The sequence below is a fragment of the Lytechinus pictus genome, chromosome 6 (genome assembly GCF_037042905.1).
Source record: "Lytechinus pictus isolate F3 Inbred chromosome 6, Lp3.0, whole genome shotgun sequence".
Taxonomy (NCBI): Eukaryota; Metazoa; Echinodermata; class Echinoidea; order Temnopleuroida; family Toxopneustidae; genus Lytechinus; species Lytechinus pictus.
Genome location: NC_087250.1, coordinates 7,228,244 through 7,241,308, shown reverse-complemented (window position 1 = coordinate 7,241,308; position 13,065 = coordinate 7,228,244).

Sequence of the window (13,065 nt, the reverse complement as noted above, 5' to 3'; positions counted from 1 at the left end):
CCTGCAGAGGAACAAAAGAATGTAACATACTCATCATAAATATTTGCAATCAACTACAAGGACGCTGAACAATTAATATTAAGGCTTTAATATGCACCATCCACACCACATCTGAACAGATGGGAAAGTCGTACACGAACATGTAGGTGTGGAATTTTATTATGTCTTTGTTATTAAAGTGAAATACCAGTATTAATAAAATTGATTGATTTCTAATATTATGAGATATTTGCAAAGATTAAGCCTTGTTCAGTCATACTCACTTGTCAGGGGCCGCGGAACGGTTTTCAAAGAGGGGGGGGGGGCTGACCATGCAAAAAATCATGATCATATGGTAATTTTTACGTTTTTGTACATGGTTTTGGAAAAAAGTGGGGGGCTGAAGCCCCCCGCTTTCGCGGCCCCTGCTTGTTATGAATAATATAAAGCACACAATAAAATAAAGGGTGCATTTGTGGCATTCATTTCAGCTAGTATATTATAAGCCTACATAGCCTAAAATGCTATCAAATTGCTCAAGGTATGAAAGTGATATTGTACATTCATACATGTCGGAAAATCATGAAAAATTCAGGCAATTTCTCAATCATAAAAAAAAATGTGACTGGGAAAGAAGAGATCCTCAATCTACTGCTCTACTCAGCAGTGCATGCTGTGTCCATGGTAATGTGATACTGCATAAAAATTTATGGAATTTCATCTATTTGCTTGCTTTAGAGCTGGCATTAAAATGGCATGCATGTCTTTTTAATCTTGAAAAAAAGGGGCTTGTTATTTTTATTACACTGCAAATGCAAATACATGTACAGTATGTGCATGAAGCTATAATATTCATTTGATGTGGCATACCTGAGCTGTGTAAAATATATGAAAGATGAAATATACACAAATGTATCAAAATATGAAAAATTAATTTCAATCTGCAACACAGAATATCATATGATTTCAATATTTGGTTGGAATTGCACACTGTGAGTCCACAAACCGATTACTTCTACATGTACATAGTTAAATAATGAACTGGCAAGGAAAGTCATGAGTTTGTTTGATTTTGTTGTTCATTGTTTCATTATTTGGTCGGACTTGAGATCTGTTTGTTTATTTTCTTTCATTATTTTTTTTTGGTTGGACTTGTACATGCAATTTTATATTCAACCATCCATTTTTTACAAGCTGATAATGATGAAACTGGCCATGAATGACATACGTTTGTTATTGTTGTTTACATATTTTTTTTTCTTCTCTATTTGCAATTGACTTAATGGTAGAATTGTTATATTCAACCAACCATTTCTAAAGTTGATGGTGATTAATGAAACTGGCCATGAAGGGCATAGGTTTGTTTATTTTTGTTGTTTATTCTTTCATTATTTGATTGGACTTGTAATTGTTTATTCAACCAACCATTTTCAAAATTAATAATAATGAAACTGGCCATGGAGGACATATATTTGTTTGTTTGTGTTTTTTCTTTTTTCATTATTTTGGTTGGAATTAAAAAACTAACCATATAAAAGTTAATGATAATGCAATAAAGGACTACATGTTAGTTTGTTTGTTTTTAATGTTAATTTTTTCATAATTTGGTTGCAAAAAAAAATCCCTTTTATAAACTTTGATGATAATGATAATGGCCATGAAGGACAGGTTTGTTTGTTTTTTATTATCACTTTGGAGTACAATGTTCATGATGCACAGAGTAACATGCATACAGCTGTTAATTATAGATCTTCACAAAATAGAACATACCCTTTGACTCATCAAGCTAAAGAATAGACCTATATAAGCCTAAAGAGCTAAATGCTATTCATGATATTGAGTTGTGTCTGCTTATTGCTTGAAAGTAGTCTGAGTCTGCCTACCATTCAGACCCTATTACAAATTCACAAAGGTTCACAAAATGCTATAAAATAATAAAAGTGAATTTACAGTGAACTTGATGGTGATTTTGATTTTTTACCTGAATGCTAGAAAAGAAAGCAAGCAAGCAGAGGACTGAAGGTTTAAATTCCTCTCCAGGGGACCTGATAATAGGGATAAATACCTTACCAAATGTCATGTGTGTATATCAAAATGACACTCTTGCCATAGTTTTTCATAGAGCGGAGAGGGAGAGAGGAAGAAAGAGGGAAAAGGGTGTAATGGGATTGTGGGTCTATCCCGGGGGGGGGGGGGGGGGGCCACTTACATTGACGAGTGGATACCATGAGCGACCAAAAAAACACGTAAAACGGATGTCTTCTTCAAGAACACAAAAAATAATGAAAAAAGGGTATCTATTTCGCTAGGAAAGTTACGTGTTTAGGGTCAAATTTGCGGGGATGATAAAACAAAATTAAAATGTTTTATAAAGGATATCCTTTTTGCCACAACACTACGTGTTTAGAGTCCGATTGGCGCGAGCTGTGGAAGGGGGAAGGTGGGGCCGTACTAAACCAAACGATGTGTAAAGGAAAAACCGACGACCGACAGACCCGTGACATAACAATAAAATATCGCTGTACTTGTTTAGATGTTCATTTCAGGGAATACTTGCCAAGAGTATCTTTTTGTTTCCAAAACTTGTTAAGGGTAGGGTTTCACACGCCAATACTTGTTAAGGGGTGCATTTTCAGAATATGGAAAATACGTGTACTGTTCATGGTGCTTTTCGAGACCCCATGGTCACGCATGGTTTCCACTCGTCAATGAAAGTGGCCCCCCGGGGGGTCTAAAGATTTTTTTTTTTAACCAATTGAGCAAACTATAAGCCAGTTCACGGTTAGCTCATGATCAACTTTTCTCAAATGACCTTTGTGATTTTTCATTAGGATAAGCACTATCATTTTCAAATGTAGATGTTGCGTAGAGTATTCAAATTCTAAGAACAAAAGGCATTGTATAGACCAGGTGACTTGAATAGTACATCAGGGATAAAGTTTGGAAATCTGTTTTATTGTCTGCCTTTGGCACATTTGACTTTTGTTTAGGCTACTGTCAAATACCAGTGATTATGAAGGCTCTATTTATTACTCTTCAGCTTGGATGTGATGAATATTTTGAAAGGAATACATGAATAATCATCAAATCACAAATGCCTATAAATGTCAATGAATTTGAAAGCCACCTTCATGGTTGTCTCCAATGACCTTTTTCTGCTTGTGCGCAGTTTACAACGTGAACAGGCTTATTAAACAAGACATGGCCTACCAATTTTGTTTGGGCACAGTCTGAGAAGATGAGACTACAATGACAAAAGGAAGGGAAGGGTCTCAGTTACATGTATAACAAAAGATGACTAAATCCCCAGTGTGTAAGCTCATTTAAATGACAATAGAGTATGAGTGTATCCTAAACCTCATTCAATGATTGCTAATAAACAAAGACCTTAGGTGGTTTCAGACCGCCTCGAAGTTCGCCAGTTCCAGGTATTCTCTGATCGGGAAATTTACCCCGATCAGAAAATACCAGGTATTTTGGCGGTCTGAAAGCAAACTACATGTACGCGTAATATCCCCGAAAGAAAATACCCGATAAATAGTAGGTACTTGGCGAAATTACGAGAACTTTCGCGGGGATTTTTCCAAGGTCGTGGGTATTTTGGCGGTCTGAAAGCAAATTACGGGAACTTTTAGCCCAGCGTGTCGTTGGGTGCGGCGCCGTGCATGGGTTGCTGCTGGGCTAGTGATTTTGAATTTCGCGCCTTGCTGCTTATCAGACCATACTGCGCATGCTCGTAACTTCAGGAACTTATCCCGAAGGGTATGTTTCAGGGCGGTGTGAATGCAGGAATAATTAATGGGTATTTTTCAGCCTAAAAAAGTTCTCGTAATTTAACGGGGATTCTTGTGATCGAGGCGGTTTGAAACCACCTATTGAGAGCAAGTAAGGGGTAGCCTGCTTCAATACCTTACAATCCACACAAATTCAAGCTTCATCCACCTTCAACTTTATTATGCTTTTCACACTGCATTTTCTTAACCCCATACTATCCTTAATCCCGGACTATCATTAACCCCATAATATCTGTTTTTGTATTCACACTGTCTTTCTTAACCCCAGACCCGCGAAAATATTCCACAACTTTGTTTTACACTGACCCGGAAACTGACCTGAGTAAAACCTGCTACATTTAGCTACCTACACATTGATTTCGTTCAATTCAATATTGACCTTTGAACTTTCCCAACATACATACATGTACAAAAGGGTCAATGTGAAAAGAAAATATGAAAATCAGCTCTCCTGACAATGAGTTCACATGTCCATGTAATACTGATTAGGGTCTGTGCACACAGACTAGAGCTAAATCGCACTAATGTCCCTGTTCAGGGAAAAGCCTGGGAGGTTCATGATTGGTGTAAACAATACCTTTAAAGTCTGTATAGATAATGCAAACATTTGGATCCATGGACTGTTTACATTAGACTGTTGATGTCCCTTTAAAAATTAACACCAAGTCTTTAAAAGCATGTTCGCATATCACTCTGCATAATTTACACACTGTACATATACCGTATACTGTCTGCACTATACGTTGTAGCCATATTTTTTGTTCTTTTTTTTTTTAATATATCAGTGTGCCATTTGATATTATATCCTACATACATGTACATGTACATGTTGATTAATCCATAAATATATTCTTTTTTTCTTGGTTCAAATACATGTATGTGACCATATTCTAACTACATTGTACATGTATGTATGATGCTGTGTGACATCAGACCAAGGAGATATCACTCCTTGATCAGACCTCAATAATATTCTGATGTCACTGGACATTGGTTAATTAATCTCTCGGGCGCACCGGTCAGTGAGCTGTCTCTCCCGCGCAAGTCCTGTGATATGTGATGCATCCGCGCAGGCACTATTATTTGCGTTCCGCTGAGCACGGTAGCTTTAATATTAATGCAAGTAACCGCGGGCTCTGCAAGCTCAGCGCATACAATGTAGATCTATATTACATTCTTGGTGCAAAACTTCACAAATATGGATGGATATCATGCACAGATAAACATGTATGTCTGCTAGACACATAAAACAATTCCCTTCTGAAACAAAACAAAAAATATCAAATTTGAAGAACTTTGCAATATTCAATAAAAACATCTACAATTCATCATGGACAGTATAAAATACAGTCTGCAGTAGGGACTTCTCAGATTTCAGGAATATTTGATATCAGATATGATCTCCTGCAGAGAGTACAGAAAGATCATTTTAAAGGGACAGTTCATCCTGATACCAAGTAAAGCAGGAGAAACTTTTTTTTTTTCATTATGGGATGTCACATGCAATTTTATGCAAACAGCTTTCCATTGAATAGTGGGTTTTTTTAATGAAAATTACATTATTATTTCATATATATAAATAAATAAACATTGTCTCTTTATATTTCATTATGAGAAGTCAAATGTGAACAGCTTGCTATATTAAACTTAAATGAAAAAATGAAAATGACTACCAATGCATATATGTACATGTACCTACAGACATATAATTTGAATTAATTTCATATATACTATGATTACGGTATGTTTTTCAAAACAATATTTTCAGTCATTTGAGGAATTAAAAAGGGAGAGTTTGAGCATTTAATACATGCATGTACATGTATGTAAATGGCGAAATTGCTAAAAAAATCTGTACTGAAAACAAAAATCAATATAACTCTGTTGTTCTTTGTACATGTATGCCACTCATAAAAATGTCTGTTATGTGTCTCCTGTAAACACCCTATATTTAAAACCAACTTGGGGGGTCCTTTATTTAAAGGAAAATAACCAGTGTAATTAAAGGGGAACTCCACGATGAAAATGGATATGATTCCAATAGGTGCATTTTATTCAGACAAACAAATCCCTGAAAAATTTCCCCAAAATCAGACAATGAATAACATTATTTATAATGTTTGGGGTACATGTAGCTCAATATAATTCAGCGCAGAGATCATCAGTTGAGCATTATTCAGATTGCAAAATAAACAAGCAGCTTTGTAAAACACCATCCAGGTCAGGGGTATGCGCCAATACATGAATCATTTTTCAGAAGATACATGTATTATTAAAAAGGAAAATGTCTCTTCCAACATACCATGTATAACGATTCAGTGATGCTCCTTTACAGTATTTACGATCTCCACACACAAAAAAATATATAAAAAGCCACTTTCCTTGACTACATGTACATGTATCTCCAGGTTTCAGCAGTTCCAGGGGTAACAAAATATTTTATATCACTCCTCCAAGAGATGAGCTTTACACTGTAGTTGCCCTATTTTTGTTTTATATGATGAATTTTAGAGAAAAAAATACACTCCTGTATATACGCGTACATGTATATTTTGTAAAGCTGACTATTCTGAGTATTCCTGGGTAGAGAAATTTGAAGAAAACGACTACATGTACATTTTCGAGGTACAATAATAAGCAGGAACTTGCGTTTATGGAAAAGAAAAGCATGTACATCTGTGGTCAAAATCTTGCTGGTTGCAATAAAGTGCTTTGAAAGCTGCACCCCAAACAGATTTAAGGACAAAGTCAAAGCCAAATAGTTCGGTACTGGTAGGGCCTATAGATCCAGAGAATGGCAAACATTTCCAAATCAATTCATAACTGACCCGGTCCAGAGCTCCCAAACAAAGACACGTGGGGCTACGCTATGCACATGGGCTTCACGACAGAGAGAGAGAAGAGAGGGGGAGAGAGGGGGAGGGGTAGATGAAGCAGAGCTATATGCAGGAAACATAATTGGGCTAATGCGCTTCTGTCGCCTGTTATATTCACTAGCATGTGTGGGTTAGAATAGGAGAGATACATGGAGAGGAGAGGGGGGGGGAGTGGGGGGAGATAACGAGACAGAGATGGAGAGAGAGGAGCAATATTGAGGAAGCAATGAACATCTGGTGAGTGATCACTGAGAGACAGATGGACAATGGGCTATTCATCTCATTAGCATAGATGAATGCTCGATGATGATAGTCTAGTATTCCAGACCCAGATATACTAGACTTCAGAGGGGGGGGGGGTGGGAGAAAGAATGAGGGATAGAGAAAGAGAGGGACGAGCAATATTATGCTACAGTAGGAGTGGAGCAATCAGCATTGATCTAGTGAGTGATCACTTTTATCTATAGACAGATGGACAAAAGATATATCACCATCCCATTAGCATAGATGAATGCTCAATGACAGTCTCCTATTCCAGACCCAGATAGACTAGACTTCAGAGGGTGGGGTGGGAGAAAGAATGAGGGGGAGAGAAAGAGAGGGAGGAGCAATATTATGCTACAGTAGGAGGAAGCAATCAACATTGATCTGGTGAGTGATCACTGTTATCTATAGACAGATGGACAAAAGATATCACCATCTCATTTAAATAATGACGACTGCTCAATGGTAGTCTAGTATTTCAGACCTAGATACACTTCATATAGGCTTGACATATAAACAAAATACTTCCCACAGTGCCTGATAATAATGTTTGTACATGTATGTACATATTCAAATGTACATGTATGGATAAATTAAATATTGAAAATCAACAAATTACAAGCATTTCCACAGAGCCTGATAATAATGTTTGTACATGTACAGGGTATATATACACGTATGTCTAAATTAAATATTGAAAATCAACATTGTTTTGGCAAATTTGTTATCTTTACAGTGCGCATGAACTTTCACAGGATTTTTTTTTCAGGGGAACATGGCTGCAATTCATTTGAGTTATTTAAAATGTACATGTATGTAGAGTACAAATGACTTGTATCGAGTGATAATGTAGTTCTCGCATGCTTGGTTTCTGAAAGCATTGTTGGGATATGCTTACATCAATATGATTTCGACCTTTTTGTTCCTTCTCTTTTTTCTTTCCTGTATATAAACGCATGTATGAATAAGTCGATTATATTTTCTTCCTTTCCAAGGGGGATCCACACTTTACAAGCTTTGCTTTTTAGTGGACCCCCCTCATTTCCATTTATGCTCAATATCATACTGTTTTTTGTTTTACAAAGAATGCTCGTCTGTGAAATTGTATTTGATTTGTATTACTTTATATTACTTTGTATTATGTTTTGAATGGAAATGGATTAAAGAATTGAATTGAATTGAATTGATATTCTCACAATTGTCCCATCCCCTGAATTGTTGCGAGGCAACAAAATAATTCATTAACACAGATGTACATGAACTACTATACTAGCAACCACAGACGATTAATGTTTTTCAATTTCAAATATCACAAGATCGCTGAAGGGGAAACATTGCCTCCGGCAAGTGCAGAACCCTTTCAAATTTTGAAACAGGGGCAGGTGCTTAAAAATCGCATCCCCCACCCCTCTTACAATTTATGATGCTAGTGATTGTGGCTCAAAGTTTCTCTCTTTCTGGCCAACCAGAATGTGACACCCATGGCATATAAAGCCATAATATACCCCTTTACATGTAAAGTATAAACATTAGCTTCAGAGGCGTTGTACAACACAAATAGAATCGCACTCACGCCTATTCGCTATAATTTGTATACTACATATCATGCGGACACATCTTCTTTCCAAGATAATCATATTTTAGGTTGATAAGAAATCATAGTAGACAGTAGACAGAGTGAAACACATTTTTTTTAAACAATGCCTGTAATACATGTCAATGTAAATAAAGGCTACAGCACCCCCCCCCCCCCCAAAAAAAAAAAATAGAAATTGCTATTATTGTGCAGTGATAAACTTTTCAGAGATGACTTGTAATGCTGAAGGTACAGTGTAGCTTGATTAAAATTATTATAATATTACCCCTAAAGTTCAGCCAGGTACTCCTTTGATAAAATGGCCCAGCTAAATTGGGCATTACATGTACTTTAAAGAAACAACATGGGGGTGAGAATAGGTGTTAATATGCTTTATAGAAGGGTAACAGAGCCAATCAGAGTACTTCCTTGTGTAGTCTACAAATTCAGACACAATATTCTAAGTTCTATTTAGGTTTTTCTCTTCATATTACATCAATAAAATGGAATGATTATGATGAGAAATGTAAATGTTCATTATGGGCATAAAATACAATCACCACAAAGGATATACATGCAGCCTGCCCCCCCCCCCAGAAAAAGAGATGAGATGAGATGAGAGAAATTGTAAAGTTTCATGATATCATTATCATGTCCATTGTAGAACAACATTAGGTCTTTGTTCAAGATTTAAATCTGCCCCCTTCCCTTTGATCTTGTATTTCCTCTTCTTTCATTTCCCCAAACAATATTCTTCCTGATTCTACATTCTTGCAGGTAGTAATATTGAATTCTAATTCTTTTTAACAATTAAGACTCCCTGAAGTTTTTGATAACCCCCACCCTGAAAAAAAATGTTTAAAAAAATAAAAAAAAATGTACACACCTACATGTACCGGTACATGTAGGTTTTAAAAAGCCTAAAAATGCATTCAATGAACTCGTCTTTTAATAAGTACTGCAGATTCAAAGAATACAAAAACTCAACCAAGCATATAAATGTACTGTACTTGAGGTAACTTGGTGTGCAATTTTGTGGATAACAATTATAAAATATGATCAATAATTAACCATGACAAAATACATGTATAACTTGAATTGATATTAATGATTACATCTACATGCAACGTACCTTACACTCTTTGCATGATGATGAAAGAAAAAATAATGTAAAAATCTATGTTTAATAAAAGAAGAACAAAGAGACAGCAAAGCCCCTTCTCCATATATAAAGAAAAATACATGCCTAATATTAAACTCAAGTGGGTCTGTGAAAACAATGACTGTTAGTCTACGTTCTACTCGACTGCATGCACAGTGTACAGACTTATCAGCTGTACCCGGGGGGGCCACTTCCATTTACGAGTGGATACCATGCGCGACCATGGGGTCTCGAAAAGCACCCTAAACACGTAATTTCCATATTCTGAAAATGCACCCCTTAACAGTATTGGCGTGTGAAACTCTACCCTTAACAAGTATTGTAAACAAAACGATACTCTTGGCAAATATTCCCTGAAATGAACCCCTAAACAAGTACAGGAATGTTTTATTGTTACGGGTCCTTCGGTCGTCGGCTTTACCTTATTTGGTTTAGTACGACCCCACCTTTTAAACCTCGCGCAAATCGGACTCTAAACACGTAGTGTTGGGGCAAAATGGACATCCTTTATAAAACATTTTAATTTTGTTTTATCATTCCCGCAAATTCGACCCTAAACACGTAATTTTCCTAGCGAAATAGACACCCTTTTTTCATCATTTTTGTGTTTTTGACACCCTTATCACGTTACGTACGTAACGTGCCCTATCGTGAAAAGGACATCCTTTTTACGTGTTTTTTTGGTCGCGCATGGTATCCACTCGTCAATGTAAGTGGCCCCCCCGGGCAGCTGTATTAAAAGTTACTTACAAAATTATCAACGAATGAAACAAATAGTCCACACACAAAAGATATTCCACAGGAGTTCCAATTTTCCTAGAGCTGCACCCAAGAAAGGGGCAAAATCACCCACAAAAAAAGTACTGTATCACTTTGAGGTTAACACAAGAACCTCAGAAGCAAGTCTATCATCTGGTTTCCAAATCAGAAATGATGATGGAGTACAGATTGCTAAATGGTCCTGAACCTGTGGGCAAACATGCTTTTTTTTTTGCTGATCAGAATAAAAAGGTTGGTTCTTTTTAAGACCCTGAACTTGTAAGTGTTCATGAACTGAGTGAACAAAAGCCTTGATTTTTACACTATACCCCCCCCCCAACACACACAAATGTGTGGGTAAACACAAACACAAATGGGCTGGTATATCCTGTGTATTTATTATTTACTTTGAGTATACAAGCCTTTAATGAAGTATACAAAAATTCAGCAAGGGCATTTTTACACAAGTTAGTCTTATGTTTTCAGACCTTAATAATAAAAAACACATAAAATTCAATCAACTTGTCCTCGATGCTTGGGAGGGGGGGGGGCTTCATCTATAGTAGAACTAAAGTGTAGTCACAAGTTTGTTTAATACATGTTGAATTACATGTACAATTAAAAGATTACTCCAAGGGGTTTATGAAGTATTTATTGATTTACTAGGCAATGACTGATATTGAACAGTACAGTGTATCTTTGCAAAATTCCCCCCTTCCTCTATTACATGTACATAATAACAAATGGCTGAAAATAAATATTTATTTTATAATTTTGGCAAATCAGTTTTTTTTTTTGCTCATCTACTCTTATTTTTCTGAAATAGAATCATGGATTACATGTAGCAATACAATATATTTCCTCATATGTGTACAATGAACATATACAAGGTGTGCCTGAAGTTGAGACTAACAGCTAGGTCAATGCATAGTGCATACAAACAACACTTCTGTTTTTATTGATAGTCTGATCATGGACCTAAGTATTATAGGTCCACGGTCTGATACAACAGAATTTTATGATGTATCAATTGATGAGTCTACATTTATTTTAGATATACAGGTCAATAGTGGTCTCCAGGGAGACATTGCTATTTAGTAGTAAGAATTAATTTCTCACACTAATCAGTCCGTGTGAAAATTGGCTATGATCCAACATCCATTCCATGGGTACGCACCAAAGTTTCACATTAAAAACCTGAGTTCGGAATAGGGCAAATTAACAAGTGGGTAATGAAATGCCATACTTTTTACAAAATGTTCATATTCTTCAAATAATACATAGCATTTTATCTACATGCACTTAACCATCTCAAACGAATTAAAGACTTTAAGATCCACAATGTACGGCTGAACAGTCTGCTGGGATAGCTATTATTGTATTAAGCCAGCAGTGAGCTTAGACAAAGGGGATTAAGGGATTAGACTAGACTCTACTTACTCTAGTCTACAAGTAGCTGTTAATAGATCCAATGTTTGGGATCATGGTCATTATCACAAATCATGAATGGTGACAAAGAAAGAGTTTATCCAGTAGTCAATAAAATAGATAATTAGAATCTGTGCAGTCTACATGAATCATTCCCAACCCCTCCCCCCCCCCCAACACACAAACACATACATGTACAGGGTGCACATTTTTTAAAGTTTGTTTTGGTGTTCATTGCAAGTGCAACCAGAGTAGAAATGTAGTATAGAAAGGTGGTTCATCATTAAAACTCACAAATTGCCAGAGGCTTGCCAGACATGGCAACAATTATGCAAAACAGATTTCAACTAGTGAAGGCTTACACACCTTTCATGTGCTATAGGTTAAATTAATACCATGGTAGTGTAGATGTATATACATTGTATATTCCTGGGAAAGAAACATCTACAAATTAGAATGACATGATGTAGTATTAAAAGGCTTGGATTCGGATACAGAAAATAATAAAATTATACTTTTCAAATATAATTGCGGGAAAAGATTACTTTTAATACAGTCCCTCTATATAGCAGACACACAAATATTGAATTGCAATGCCATGACAAGAATATTATTCACCGATAATATTCCATAACAATACAAGAAACACCTGCTTCTCCTCAACAATTCTTTCATATTTCTATAGTAACCATGGTAACCAGGCAAAACACTGCCTCCTCACCAGCGTTGCTCCAAATTTGGCTGATACAAAAGCGCTCTTCCCAATACAACCAACAGTAACAGTCTACATGTACATACTATGGGGAGCAATTGGGGGTTAAATTTGATGATGCATTCACAATCTTGTAATGAATATGAATAATAATATGCAGACCTGTCAACCCCTGGGAATGAAAAAGTGTATTCTGTGATTTAAAAAAATGTATTTTTCCACCAAAAAAAATGTATTTCATAATAAATTGCGCACTGCTCTTGCAAATAAAAAAATAACATTGAAACATGTGTATATCTCACTGATAATTTTTTTTTTACAAAATCGTATTTTTTAAAGAAAAACGTACCATCATATTTTGGTTGCAAAAAACGTACTAAATACGCCAAAAACGTACTGGTTGGCAGCTCTGAATATGACTCAAGTCCACCATCGTTTATTTACAGCAAATCAAGAAAAACAAAATAATCATTTATAGTCCAAGGACTATTTTGGTCAGTTTTCACTCATTTCAG